The sequence below is a fragment of the Magnolia sinica genome, chromosome 1, assembly GCF_029962835.1.
Source record: "Magnolia sinica isolate HGM2019 chromosome 1, MsV1, whole genome shotgun sequence".
In the NCBI taxonomy this organism is placed as follows: Eukaryota; Viridiplantae; Streptophyta; class Magnoliopsida; order Magnoliales; family Magnoliaceae; genus Magnolia; species Magnolia sinica.
In genome coordinates this window covers 126,887,984-126,903,877 of record NC_080573.1, presented here as the reverse complement: position 1 = coordinate 126,903,877, position 15,894 = coordinate 126,887,984, and positions in this window count along the sequence as shown.

The following is a 15,894-nucleotide window of genomic DNA, read 5'->3' as shown; positions in this document are numbered from 1 at the left end:
ATTTCAATTTACCCCGCTGTTTTTCTAGTTCGCCCCACTCATATTTCCATGCATTTTACAGTCATTTTGCTTCACTTCAAGGTCAATTCAATGCATTTCACGGTCAATTCTCTTCACTTCGCTCTCATGTACCCAAAAATGATGTAGATCCAAAGCTCAATGGGCCACATGATAGAAAATAATGGAGAATGAATGCCATCACCATAAAAAACAGTCGGGGTCGACCAGGTCGACCCCAACTCGCTGGACAGTTACCCGGTTGACCCATTTAGATAAATTTCTCATAAATGGGGTCGACCGGGTCACAACCAGGTCGACCGGGTAACTGTCCAGCGATTTGGGGTCGACCGGGTTTCAATCTGCACTGTTTTCTATCACGTGGCCCACTTGAGCTTCTTATTTTGAAGAGAATTTGGTGACATCATTTTCATCAATAGAGAAAGGGCCAGTTTCATTATCTAGTGGAAGATCTGAAGTGGAAGAAGTGGGCCACCATCTTCCAATTGAGAATCTCTATTTGTGTGAAGGGGGAGGAGACGGTAGTGATTTAGAGGATATGTTATTCCACCAATCAAGAGTTTTGATTTTATTGAAGGGACAGAAGGAAATGGTAATGTACTGGAGGGTATGTTACTCCATTGATTCAAAGATAAAGGGTCGTCATCATGTTCTAGTGAAGGATTTCAAGTGGAGGAGGTGGGCCACTAGCTGCCTAGCAAGGAGCCCGGTTTACATACAGATGGGTGTGCACGAGATGTTAATGGACGAGAGACCACATGTATGTGTGGACATGTAAGTCTTAATCTTGAAAATTCCCGCATCATTCACCCTAGGTGAGAAAATTTTAGTTCACTCACAATGACCAACCCTATGACCATTTAACATTCTAACACTCTATTAGCACCAATATGCATTCTCATGCATGCATCCTGTTGGGAAATGGATTTTGCTGTTCGTTTCTGATATTTGTAGTTATACAGGTTGTAACATGGACAACAAACAGTTTTAGATCACGATTAAATGTTTTGGGTCTGCACTACTACATGCACATTTACAGTTTTCTCGATAGTGGTGACTCAGCTGCCATACCTCGACATACATCTACGTCAATCTAGACAATTCAGGTTGTGAGCTCAATGTCAATGGAGCCTCAGAATCCCAAAATCATGATGATCTGATCTTAGCTATTGACTTTGGACTGTTGATCATTTTCTTTCTGACGGCCCATCTGATGACTACCAATTTAGATGGTAAGGATTGTCCAATGAGTGTGATATTGGAGATGTTGTCCATTCAGATTTTGTGCTCATGATTTGGATAGTCTAGATTGACATACATGTAGACCAAAGTTATGGTGGAAACTCCTCTACTAGCTGAGGATGGTCTTGGTTTGGATCAAAAGAGCGGGTCAAACTAGAAAATCAGTGGGGGAAACATGAAAATGAGCGGGCCAAACTAGAAAATGAGCAGGGTAGGCATGAAAATGAGCAGGGCAAGCATGAAATTGAGCGGCGCAAACTAGAAAATCAGCGGGACACTTGAAAATCAGCGGGGCAAACTAGAAAATCAGCGGGGCAAACTAGAAAATCAGCGGGACAAACTAGAAAATCAACGGGGCAAACTAGGAAATCAGTGGGGCAAACTAGAAAATCAGCGGAACAAACTTAACAAATAATTTCATGGCTTAAGCCGAAAAATCTAAACATATCCAGTGTTCAAATGGACCACACCACATGGAATTTTAAATTGAACTTCTAATGTAGATAATTTCTTAGAGGCCACAAAAGTTTCGAATCAAGCTTATAATTGTGTTTTTTTGGCTTAATCCATGTTTGTATGATCTTATGAATAGGTTTGATAACAAACAAACATCACTGTTGGGCCGACTATGGTTTCAATGGTGGAAATCATTATGCCCACTGTTTCCCGTAGTATGATCCACTTGATCTTTTGATATGCTTCAATTTGGGGCTAAATCGCTAAAATTAGATTAATTATGAGCGAGGCAAACTAGAAAATCAGCGGGGGATACTAGAAAATGAGCGGGGCATATATACGTGTGTGTGGGAAAAGGTTCTATATAATCAAGCTCATGTGAACTACCCATGAGGTCGAGCTGTGTGGGCATTATCATGAAGTATGTCAAACATCTACCCCATCAGTCAAATGCACCATTCCATGGTGGGCCTAGAGCTTAAAAATCAAGTTAATCCGTGACTTTTGTAGGCCACACCACGTACAAAACTTGAGAGGGGTTTCCTTCCATTAAAACATTCATATTTAGTTTTTGGGCCCACTGAGATGTGTTTCACAAATCCAGCCCATCTATAATGTGTGTCCCACTTGGATGAGGGGTTAGACCAACTTTTAGACACATCTAAATTTCAGGTGGTCCCCACCAAGTAATTTTATTTGTTTTAGGCATGTCTTCACATGATTTTAGATGGGATGGCCCACCTGAGTTCCGTATACAACTGATTTTTCTGCTATCCCATAATTTACAGGGGACCCATCAAGTTCATGGTGTTGATGTTCGACATACATCATGGTGGGGCCCACACAGCTTGACCTCATGGGGAGTTCCCATCAGCTCGACCGTATAGAACCTTTTCGTCTAGTACAAAAATAAAAATGGAACTACATACATTCAATGTGGGTCCAATTGAGTTTAAAATATACTTGTGCTGTGTGCTTTCTTCACTAGACCGACAATTTTAAGAAGAAGATAAAATGCTGATGAGGGGGGTCCACAAAAAGGGTTTTTTAGGTCTTTCTGCCGGAAACGCAGTGAGGAAAGGGGGTGAAAGCAACGGCAGTGAAAGCACCAGTGGAAAGGGAGAGGAAAAACAAGCAGTGGAAATGGGAGAGGAAAAGCCACAGCCGTGAAAGGAGGGGTATTTTCGTCCTGAAATTTCTACTCTGTACGAGGAGGTCCAAGTGTGTATTCTAAGTTTGTATTGCTTCAAAAAAAACCGCTGGATAAAAGGTGGGGTCCACAGTCGTAAATTTATGCTCCGTGCATTTTTATGCAACCAAGCATATTATTTGGTGTGGTCTACTTGAGCGTTGGATATGCCTCATTTTTGTGATCATACCTTGAAATAATCTGAGAAAAGGAATTGACGGTTTGGATGTACAGATAAATCTTGGTGGGCCCGCCCACAGAACCGCCCGTTCGGAGCTAGGGACGGGCGGGGGTAGTACGCAATCCGCGTCCGGGTAAACTAGGTTGAAGAGGACTCTGGTACACCACGAAGTGGACGGTTAAAAGTAAAACAGTGTTGTGGAAATTCGAAGGGAAAAGATAGATGGTTAATATTATCTTTCCTACAATTTTTAGACTATGAGCCATCTACCGTTGCTTCAGCGATTCGGACGGTCTGGATTGCTGTACAACTATGCCATGGTATGGTTGAAGTGAATTTTGAACAATTTTTAAATGGTGCAAAACTCACACAGGTCTATTCCCGAGTTCCACTCCTTCCCATGGAGCACCTGTGCCGAGCAGGGGTGAAAATACGGATTGGCTACTCTCCTGCCACCATCCAATGGTTGGTAGTCAGTGCTCTGTGGACCCCACCATGATGTATTTATTTCATCCATGCCGTTCATCTATTTTTCTATATCATTTTATGGTATTAAACAAAAAGTGAGGTATATCCTAATCTCAAGTGGACAATATTACAAGAAATAATGTTGAATAAACATTGTGCGGATCGAATAGAATCGGATCGGATCGAATTCCGGATCGGATCGGTCTGGATTGACTATTGATCTGAACTCGATTCGATTTACAGTTGGATCTGACTGGGCCAACTTGATTCAACTCGATTCTGACCTTCGGTTCGGATCAGATCAGGTCGGATCCGTTGGATCGGTCCGTTTCTGCCCAACTCTACTTTTTACTATGTTTCAAATCATAGGTATAAAACTTTTGCAGGTAAATGCAAGTATCCAAATAGCTCATTAATCCATTACCTGTAACTTTTTATGAATTAAAACTTTTACCAGCATCCAAAAAAACTCATAGCTCCTTAATCGATTACCTGTAACTTTTTATGACTTGAAGAATTTTTTAGGCATCCAAAGAACCCTTGAGAGATGAATTGCTTCTACCCTCACTAACTGAAAGTTCCTAAACACCATGTGGGACCCACATAGATGCAGTGAGAAATTCACTCCTTCCATCCGTTTTTCAAGCTCACTAGAAACAGTGAGGATAGGATTGACTCAAGGAAGGTTTCAAAGGTGAACATTTCCATTCTCACTGTTTCCTATCACGTGGCTCACCTAAGTTATGGATCTGCCTGATATTCGGAATCCTGTCCATTTGTAAGCTTGAGAAATTAATGGACGGAGTGGATTTCTCACAGGAATTTCTATGGGGCCATAAACATTCCGACCACAGGAACTTCAGGTGGGTGAGGACACAGTAGGCATCTGGCATCTCCTTTTAAGATGCTTTAAAGATGCCACAAGGTATTGCATGATTGAATACGTGCCAGATTACGGTGGCTATATATTATTATTTTCCCACTCTCATGAATACACCCATCCTACTCCTGATAATGCATAAATGATATTTTTAAATGGCATTTATTTGATATGCCGGCAAATTATAGAACCATATACATTGACTCTAAATCTGTGAACGTAGCATCCCATAAAAACGAGGTTGAATTGGGACCCATTATTGACAAGTAATAACAGCAAAATCTCATGATTGAATGATCCTTCTTGTTTTTTTTTTTTTGGAATTTGGGCCGTTGGATGGTTTCAACTCTAACACTTCATTGGTTGTCCACCAATCACTTAATGTTAGTCGGAGCATCATTTCTCTCTAATTTTGGTTTATGATCCATCTAAAGTGGGCCCACATTTCAGATGGTTTAATTTCAATTACACATGGAATGTGTGCACATTATCAATGTCTTTGTGCAAGAGTAACGAAGTTTTTGTTGGCAGATGTCTTAAATCTGTGCTGCTCGACCGGTCGAGAGCCTGGCTCGATGAGTCGAGTGGGCCACTCGACTAGTCGAGGGCTGTTCGACTCAAAGTCCAGCGACTTGGGTTTTTTTGGCGTCCGGGCTACTCAACTGGTCGAGGGGGTTCTATGACCAGTCGAGGTTACACAGATTCGAGTCCGAATCTTGTGCGGACTGTGAAAATCTGAGGCGGTTTCGCAAGGGTGCGAAAGGGAAGTTTCGTAAACTATAAATAGGGGTCCCTAGGGCTATTCTAATGTATTCAAAAGGCTTTCTAAAGGAGTTCCAAGGGTTCTTAAAAGGATTTTGGGGTTTCTAAAGGGTGTAACAAAGGTGAGATTCGAGGTTGTTCGAACAGGTAAGTGCTTTCTCTTTGTAATTGATGCTTTCATAGTGGAATTCTGTCACTTTGTGCCATGGTTTTTTTTCGTAAGGATTTTCCACGTTAAATCTATGTGTTCTCTTGTATGTGTTTGGTGCCATTGAATTGCTATCCTAGATCTAGATCTGTGTGATTCCGCAGGCCAAAATCCCAACAAGTGGTATCAAAGCAATCGTTAGGGCACAGATTTGAATCTAAGGGATTAGTAATAATGGCGAGCACCAGTATGAGATTGAGAAGTACTCAGAGAAAAATAATTTTGAGTTATAAAAGATCAAGATGATGAGTTTCTTAATCAAGAAAGGCGAAGATGGTGCTCTTGAGGAGTGAAAGTCTACTATGACTGATGATTAATGGAATACTCTTGATAAGAATGCATTATCATCGATCCGTTTATGTCTCACGGATGAGATTCTCTACAACGTCATGAGGGAGAAAACTGCGGCTAAGTTATGGGCGAAGTTAGAGGATGTCTATGTGAAAAAATTCTTGAAAAATCACCTATCCTTGAAGCGGTAGTGGTATAACTTCAAGATGACAGAGGGTGGAGATCTGGAGGCTCACATCAGCAACTTTAATAAATTAGTTTGCAAATTACTGGATATGGAGGAAGTGATGAAAGATGAAGAACAAGCATGTATGTTACTGAATTCTCTTCCGGCGTTGTATGAGTCATTCAAGGACACTATGTGCAGCAAGAATAAAATCCTGAGTGTCGACACCGTTATCTCAGCACTTCAAGGGAAGGCTATGAGAAAGTTAAATGGCAACATGTGGACATCTTCTGATGCACTATTTACAGGGGGTAGGAATTCTGAACAAGGTACAGGTTCTAGATCCAAATCCAAGGGTAAGGGCAAAGGAAAGGTAAAGTGCTGGAATTGTGGGAAGGAAGGACATGTAAAGAAGGATTACGTAAATCCTAAATCGAGGAGAGAAGATTCTGAGGCTTCGTACAGGGAGGTCAATGCTGCCACGTCAGATGGATCGAGTAGATGTGATGGTAATGTTTTATCTGTGTCTACTATCAGGCGACCATAAGATGATCGTAAGGACAAGTAGATGCTAGACACAAGAGCATCTTTTCACATGACTCCTCATCAGAGTTGGTTCACCAACTACAGGGGGTGCGATAGTGGATAGGTATTTATGGGCAATCACATTGCCTATAATGTTGTGGCTGTTGGTTCGGTGCCCATCAAGATGTTTGATGGGGTGGAGAGTACCTTGAGTGATGTCAGGCACGTTCCTGATTTGAAGAAGAATCTAATTTCTCTTGGTGTACTTGAGGCAATGGACTGTTTGTACATAGGTATTGATGGTGCTCTTAAGGTATCTAATGGGCATGGGTAATCATGAAAGCGCAATGACTCGGTAACTTGTACAGGTTGATCAGGAGCACTTCAACAGGTGGAGCTGCAGTGGATGTAGCAGATTCCACCTCTGCACGTGTGTGGCAGTTGGGCATGGCCACATGAGCGGGCAGGGCAGGAAGGCTGAGAAGTGCGAACATGGATACAGAGCAGGTGGAGCAGCCACTTATGAAAAGAATCACACGGTATGATAGCAGGATATCGGTGAGGTACATGGACGACTCCAATATCGCAGAAGATTCATCTTTTATTCAGATGGCTCTAGGTGATCCTAGTGCTAAGAAGTGAAAGGTGACTATGGGCGATGTGATGGATTCGTTGTACCAGACCAACATATGGGAGTGGGTGAAGCTTCCAGTGGGCCGGAGAGCGGTTGGATGCATGTGGATCTTCAGGAGGATACAACATAAATACAGGGGCAAGGTTGGTAGCGAAGGGTTATGCTCAGATATAAAGGAATGACTTCTTAGAGATATTCACGCCGACGGTATAATAGGTGTCTATTAGATCCATGATTAGCGCTGGTTGACTAATGTGATCTTGAGCTGGAAGGATGGATGTGGAGTCTGCACTTCTGCAAGAAAAAGTGAAGAACAGATCTACATGAAGCAACCAGAGCGGTTCGAAGTTAAAGGGGTTGAGAAAAGACTTTGCAGAGGTCGTGGTTTGACCTGTCGCCTAGGCAGTGGTTTGATTCCTTTATGGTGAGTCAGGAATTGATGACATGTAGATCGCCAATTATGACATGTCTGAACTCAATTTACTGAAGACTCGGTTAAGTGAGACATTTAGGATGAAGGATCGGGGACTGCAAAGATGGTTCTCGGCGTTGAGACTGAAAGAAGAGTAGGCTTTGGTAATCACGGGAGGAATACCTTGTGTGTACATATTAATTAAGGATGTGATAGGCTAGGTAAAGCAGGAGAATGTTCCCTACGCATCTCTCCTTAAGTTTTTCTTAGGACATGTCCCAAAACAGATGAGGAAAAGTATGATATCTCATAAGCCTTATTCGAATGCGGTTGACAGTGTATATCATGGTCTGGATTAGACTGGTTATTTCATAGGCTATCATTATTATGAGCAATTACCCCAGCAAGCAATATTAGGTAGCGGTGAGATGGTAAGAAGATTACATCTTTCCTTTTGAGAAGACAGGACCAAAGGTGGTTGAGCATGTAGATTTTGATCCAGCAGATATGATCACCTAGATCGTTCCTGCAAAGAAGTTCAAGTTCTGTGTAACTTCTCTGGGCTTGGCGATGGCATAAAAGAAGGACGGAGTGTGCACAAGAAGTGTTAACTTAAGCTGTGATATGATGCAGATATAAGAGAAGAGGGCAGCAAGATACACGGTTGAAGATTGAAGGTGTAACGTCCCGTCCAACCAGAACAGTGTCCTGGGGCATCCATGTAGGATTTGTCGCAGGACCGTTCATTTAAACTACTCATGGTGAGGTACCACAACTAAATTAATCTAAGATTAGCCCAATTGAGTAGACCAGATGGGTCATGATAGGACCAAGTGCGGGCCATCAAGCCAAATGACTGTTTACACTTAACAACAGTCCGTGCAGGCCATACAGCGACCAAGGAAGGTTAGAAAAATCTAAAAATTTAGGAAACCGAAGGTCTCACTAGGCTTGTGGTCTATCGTGGAATACAGACTCAGTGGACACCCATAAATTAATTATCCACGTCGTCACAGCGGCACTTACCAAACACAACTCACCCAAGACCAGAATTGAGATCTGGCACTCTTAACTGAAACTAAAATGTAAGATATTTTAGCCATTGAATTTCTTTTAAACTTACCCAAGGTCTAATGTATTTTCCTGCGCCTGTCCACAAAATCTGGGACCCAATCATGAAACGGTGACCGTTGATCGCAAATCGGACCCATACGACCAAACCTCATATCCAATCGTTCCTAAACTCTGCATGACCCTTCTTCGGGACATAGAGCACCTATCCTATAAGTTTCATGGCCAGAGGGCCACCAGAACCACCCCAACAACCAAAATGGACCCTATAGGGCCACTTAAAGGTTGGAACTGTATGATCAAACCCCATATCCGTTCATCTGTTTGTTCCCAAATTTTCCATGGCCCCTCGTCAGGCCATGAGGCACCTACACACCAAATTTGGTGGCCTAGGAGGTGTTAGGGCCATCCCAAAGCCAATATGGAGTCCTAGAGGACCATTGTGGGCATTTGAGGAAACTTAAGGCCAAAGGGCCCAAGTCTAGGAAATAAAACCCTATCTCTCTCTCATAACTTTCACCATTACTCTACAACCAAGGAGATTAAAAAGAGAGCAAAGGGAGTAGTGAGAGAAGGAAGAGTAAAGGTGGACCATAGATTGAGGTGGGGCTCAAGGGAGACTGATTCTTGGAACTCCTCACCCCTTCCTCAACAAATCCTTCACCCACAACCGGGAGAGTCCCTCTCCACCGATCGTAAAGGTAAGATCCCTCATCCCTTTTCTTGAAACCCTTATGTTGAGAAGGGATTTGCATGAAATTCTAACATGCATATGTGTGCTTTAGGGATTCCAGCCGATCGACCCTAAAATCCGCACTCCTAGGTCATTTTTCAAGTCTTCAACGATCTATAGGTGTGGACTATTATCCTTAGGTGGTCTAGCACCAATTGTAATATCAGTCTAATGATTTTGATTGCTAGGATGATACGTTTGGTGAATCTAGAGAAAACCTATGAATTGTTTGGTTAGTTTGGAATTGCATGGAGTTGTAAGTCTTGTTTGATTTTTTCATATGATGTTGTTCTTGCCTCTCATATGGTTTGGTACAAATGAATGATTACCTGTTTATTCTTACTTGATTTCTCATATGATGTTGCCTTATAACATGTATGATTTATTGATTCTTATGTATGTTGGTTCTATGAGATGTAGGAAGTGCTTAACTTCCTCACTAACCCACACAACACACATGCACCTTATTCATGATATTGTTAGCTTCGCATGATAGGAGAATCTGAATTGTATGTTGAGAAGTATGAGAACATGATGATGTTTATGCTAAAAGATAACCCTGATTGTTGGCATGTTATGGATTACCATCAAGGCCCTTGGGTTGGTCAGGAACATAAGAAGAGCGAAGGTGGTCCCGTTGGTAGGACTATCCTGAGGCTAAACCCATGGATTTGGGCGGGTGCGTGGAGGCGACAGTAGTTAAACTACATGGGTCGCTCGTACTCGATGTCGTCTGTCACGTACTTGCCTAGACTCGTGCAGTCTAGCCTACTGGTTGACCCACCCTGTTTGTTAACCTTATTTGCTCGGATATGTGTGGAACCTGGAACACCTTTCAACCGTTGTAGCCTATCGATAACCAAATTGATACCGATCTACCGCCTCATTAGCCGAGCATGGTGGAATGAGAAACTGTGTTCGAGCTGTTGGCCTATGTTGGGGCGACGAGCCTTCCTGTAGTGACCACGAGCTATCCCTGTTCTCAGCACTCCCCATGTGCTTCAAGTCGGGGATTGGGAACCTGATGGGATCAAGGATTGCGAGATCTTGGCCTCACACATTGGGGGGCCTTGGCCTCGCAAACAGTTCAGGGCATTGATACATAGGGTGTATCAGTTTTCCGAACCTACTGGATGAATGGGATTAACTAAGAACCCGACTAACACTATCATATTGCATCGCACTAGTTAGGTTGGTGACTCGGTAGTCGAGGTCGCATTGAGGGAGTGTTGGTCATGCGCGATCGTTAGATGGAGTCGCTTGAGAGAGTGTCGTGGCGAGGGCATGCATTATATTATTTTCATGCACCTGCATTAACAAGATTAGTTAGGTGTTTATGAATGCTTGCCTTTCATTAAATTCATAATATAATTAATCTTTGTTATAACTTAAGGCTAATAACACCCACTGAGTTGATCACTCATTCCCACTCTGGGACACTGTTTTAAAACACCAACCAGACTCTCTCATAGACGCAGGTGATGCAGAGCATGACGAGCCTGACAGGGCGAGTCTCGATGAGGAGGATGAGCTGTCCTACTTCCAGTTGATGAGTGGTTCTCCATCGGCTTAGGAAACTGGATCCTGGATCGTTGAGTCGTGGGATTAGCGCACCATTCTTTTGGACATATGATTCTTTTTGTGATTTTGTTGGGCAACGCCTTGTGCAACCCATCTATAATCATTTGGACCCGTATATATTGATCTCTTTAATTTCAGTAGACTAGTTGTGGTTGTGTTTCATGCTCCAAGCAATTCTAAGTTGCGTATTTAAACCTGATTAATCATAAAACTATAAAATTAATGATAAGAGATACCCGGGAACTTGGGAGTCGAGCCTATGCGCGACTCCCAATATCCAGGGCGTTACAAGTTGGTATCAGAGCAATAGTTTGTAATCAATTGGGCCATGGGTCATGAATTCACTAACGCGTCCGCTGACTTGAGAGGAAACGCGATAGAGAACATGAAATGTTAGGAACCACCGCAGTCCCTGAACCGCCAGTCATAGGCATAAGGTAAATCTTCCAATGAGTTAGGGCATGTAGCGTCGCTAAGAGTCAGGTCTGAAAGTCTTACGGTATTTTGATGCAACGACGGGAACGAGCGGAAAGCTGAAGGGTTTGACGGTTGAAGCCAACATCCAAGTCCAAGTGGGCTAGTTCCAGGCCAAATTTGCCAGTCCCGACCCTTTCGAGGATAGAGATCTAAGGATAAGTGAAAAATTACCGAGAATAGTAGAGAGGTGAACAAATTGAATTTTGACCACTAACCGGGGGGAATCTCGTGAAACTAATAGGCTCATTGTGTAGGTTGGCTTCTCCTACCCCGAAATCATATATGACACTTCCCGAGAAGCTTTTTCTACGCCCAGGAATGTCGAAAGGTATCCGGACCCCTAATCGGCATGGCCCCCTACAAAACCACGTTGCCCCCGCCCTTTGGTCTAGGGAATAGCGTAACCCCCGCCGTCCGGGCACTTTGCCCCTGCCGTCTAACCTGTATGGCCTCACCGCCGAGCCGTGTTGCCCCTGCCACACACCCGCGTGGCCCTCGCCGCTTGTTCGCATTGCCCCCGCCCGATGTCCAGGGGAGCACGTGGCCCCCGTTGAATCAGCGTGGCCCCCACCGGACCATCCTTTGCTGGCCCTTTTTGCCTTCCAAATTTGGTGTGGGGCCCACTGCCTTGTACATAAAAAAAGGGCAACCACCCCTCCCTCTTTCTCAATTCCCTCAAAACCCTCAAGAGAGAAGACACACCTCACTCTCGAAACCCTCTCATCTCATCTCCACCTCTCTCTCATTTCACTCAAAACTTTCCCCAAGAGAAAGCTTCTCCCCTCCTAACCTCAAAACCCTTTCTTGAACCCCATTCCCTCAACTCAATCTCAAACCCATTTTGTAACTCACCTCCTATTCCCTTCCCTCCAACAAATCACATTCCCTCAAAACCCATTGATGTTTTATTTAAACCAACACGATTTAAATGATTTTTAAACTCGCAAGTATACGAATCAGATGCAGATACGGTACGTATTACGAGATCGTTCCCACGAGGACTAATCGTCACAATTCAAATCTATAACTCTCCTTAACTAATCCAACAAATAATGAACTAAACTACTAAGCACTATTTTAGGAGAAAAAAAAAACAATTAAGAACAGGGAAGAAAATTCAATCAGAGAGAGAGCACTAGGACTTTCGAATCCACCCCTAATTATCCTAACCCTTGTTTTGTCTGTTGATTCACCTTGACCTAGATTGATACCACTTATATAGAGAAAGCACAATCTGTGTCCTTAATCGGGCATACAGACTGTCTAATTCCTTTAAGCAATGCCATGAATGACATATCCCATGTCCTTGGTCGGGCACATGGAATGTACAATTCATTAAAGCACCCTGTTTCTTCCTCTATAGGAAACCTGTTCTTGATCAGACACAAGCACCTATAATAAGCATCCAAACAACATCCATATATATACTTTGGTCAAGTTCATAGATGGAGAAGTATAGAATTTAAACCCATAAAGCCCACTTAGAGAAAGAAACAAATTAATTGATATTCAAAGTAAATCAACCAAAACAAAAGCTAATCAAATTAGGAGCTTCATCTCAGCCCTAGCTGAGAGATTAGTGACCCATAAAATCCATTAAATAGATGAAATAAAATTCATAAAAACAAGGAACATCAAACCGATCGATCTCTCTCTTCTTTCTTCTCTTTCTTCTCTTTCTTCTCTCCCTTGCTCTAGGTCTGGAATTCCCTGGCTCTGAATGCCTTTCTCACGTCCAAAACTCCCCTTTTATAGCTGCTGGATGGCTAGGATCGGTGGCCGAGTCAGAAGGACTCGGAGTACAAATTTTTGCAGCTGTGATCGGTGGGCCCCACAGAGGCATTTTCTGGAAAATCTACCCCGTCCATTGGATTCAGGACGAAATTTCAGTAAAAAATGGGTGTTTTTGAACGTCCATTGACGCGGCCCACAGAAGAAATCACGAAAAGATCAGTTTTAAACATTGCAGAGCAGTCCGTTTGTGGCCACTGTACCGCGCACGTGTGTACGCATGGGAGTGGAATATCAGCATGGTTTTGTAGTATTCATGGCCCTCTACACGATGAACGGCGCAGATCTTCCATACAGGTGACGTACGGGGCCCATTAATTTCTGCAAAAACTGGCAGCGGAAGACGCTACGCGGACGCGAATCCGATGGCTGTGGCGATGTTGGGTCCCACTTCGCAGGTGCTTTGATAAATCTACTCTGTACATTAGATTCAGCTCGAAAAATCAGTAGGAATTGACTGGTTTTGGGGTGGATTCGGTGCAGCCCACGCGGCTTTCTGTCTTGCCGTCCAACCTGCGTTTGAACGGCTGGGCTCTGATCTATGCGTTCATTTGAATTTTTGCCACCTAGGTAATGGTAATGGCTGCCCCAGGAAGTGGATGGACGGTTTGGATTGTCCATTTGGACACTAGGTGGGCCCCACAACCAACGACCGCGGTTTGGTTCCGCGGACGCTGCAGCGGCGACTGGTTTTTTTTTGGACTTTGAAAGAGAGAGACGGGTCAGCGCTCTCGCTGACCGTCCCAGCCATCCGGTGTAGTGCCAGCGCACGTGCGCTTTACGCACACACTCACGCATGTGGGGTCTGTTGCAACATTCTGGAGGAATCTGCACCGTCCATCTTCTTTGTCATATAATTTCAACCATCAACACCAAGTTTGAAGCAGTTCCAAATATCAGGTGGGCCCCAAATTGGAGATTAACGGGCTGATTTGTCAGTTGGCTCACTTCCCGAGATCTTTAATGGATGAAAATTAATATGTACGGTTAATTTATGGCCCTCATCCCATGTATGAAGTTTTGAACTGATCGGATGGCGGGAACCATGTGATCTTGCATTCTGGACCCTTTTCGGGCCTCTTTATCGTGCTTTCCTCAGATCCCAGGCGTGTAAAATCTTCACTATTGGTTTTCTGGAGTCCATCCCATGCTCTGGAGACTTTGGATCATAAAATTCATGCCTTTAACATCAATTTTCAATACACACTCCTGATTTCATCCCGTAATAAAAACACGAGTAAAACACTCCATTAAGCCTCATCATGTACGTCAATTTAGGCAATTACTGGGGTCTGATATGCAATATTTGACCCTGATCACCCATCCTCAAAACCTTTTCCTTCTGATCTTCCTCCCAACCAATGTCAACACCTCATTCCTCCAACAATGTCTTATCTTCCTTTACTCCCTACAAACTTTCTTCTATTCTTCTCATTCCTCTCCCAAAACCATTCTCCAACTTTCCAAAAGAGACCCTCTCCTTCTCAAATTCCTAAACCCAACATCAAAACCTATTCTCAAACTCCTCATACTCCATTCCTAAATCCTCACATCCCACAACCCATTTTCAAACCATTTTCAAAACCCACATTTCCCAATCCCCTTCTCAAATCCTTTTCCAAACCCTCTCCAATCTTCATCTACAAAACCACTTCAGAAAAAATAAAAATAAAAATCCAACAACCATTTCCAATCCATTTTTCCCCAAACCCATTCTTAACCACTCATTCTCCAATACCTTCTCAAATCATTTCCAAAAATATGCTCCCCAAATCAAATCCTAGACCCATTCTCAAGCCATTCTCAAAACCATTCCTAGGAACTTTCCTCCATCTCCTCCAATCCAGTGATTCTTTCCGTTATGGGGAAGAAGAGACCAACTCCCGTCGAGACGGGACCGAGCCGAGAAAGACGTAGTAAGCAGAAAGCCGATCCAAGGGGGAAGTCGAGCTCAGAGGTTCGATCCAAGAGACGAAACGATTCCTAATTAGACAAAACGCCCGTTGAAGATTTGGAAAATTTCCCCCTGCACCAAGTCGCATTTAAGGCATCCGTAGAGGAGCATTTACTAGGTAATAACTCTCTACTCAACCGACTTATGGAGAAGGATTGGAGTCCCATGTTTCATGGCAGTGAAAAAGCCGATGTAGGGCAGGCTAGGGCGCTCTACACTCATATTAGAAACTCTCAACTTGCGCCCCTGGGGTTCGATATTATAGTGCGAGGCGAGAACATCCACTTGGGGCTTAAGGAATTATTTGAACTATTGGGAGTGCCATTGGGGGAGGTGCAAATTGATGAAAAGAATTTAGAATCGGGTCAAACCCGTGATGAATGGACCCGCTTCTTGTGCGGCCGACTTGCCCCGTGAACGTGGGATGTCAACCTGTACGCAATAGCACTGGCACCCGAATATCGGATACTTCACGGCATTACTACCTACAACATATACCCAAGATTGAAGAACCGCACCGAGTGCACCCACTACATGGTGGAGTTCTTGTATCAAGTAGGTCATGGAGCGGATGTTTGTGCCCCCAGCATAGTGCTCCATTAAATCGTGAAGGCCGCAAAGGTGATACAGAAAGATGTGGCCCTTCCCTATGGCCGCCTAGTTTGCCACCTGGCCGGACATTATGGGATAGGCGGATCGGATGGAGATTTTATACCGCCGCAACTATTGGGGGATGAGATGTTGAATAATATGAAGATAGGCCCCAAACAAAAACAGGCTCACATCGACCAGTACGGGGATGCCGACGAAGGAGAAGAGGATAGCAATGGAAGTGAGGAAAATGAGGTTGATGAT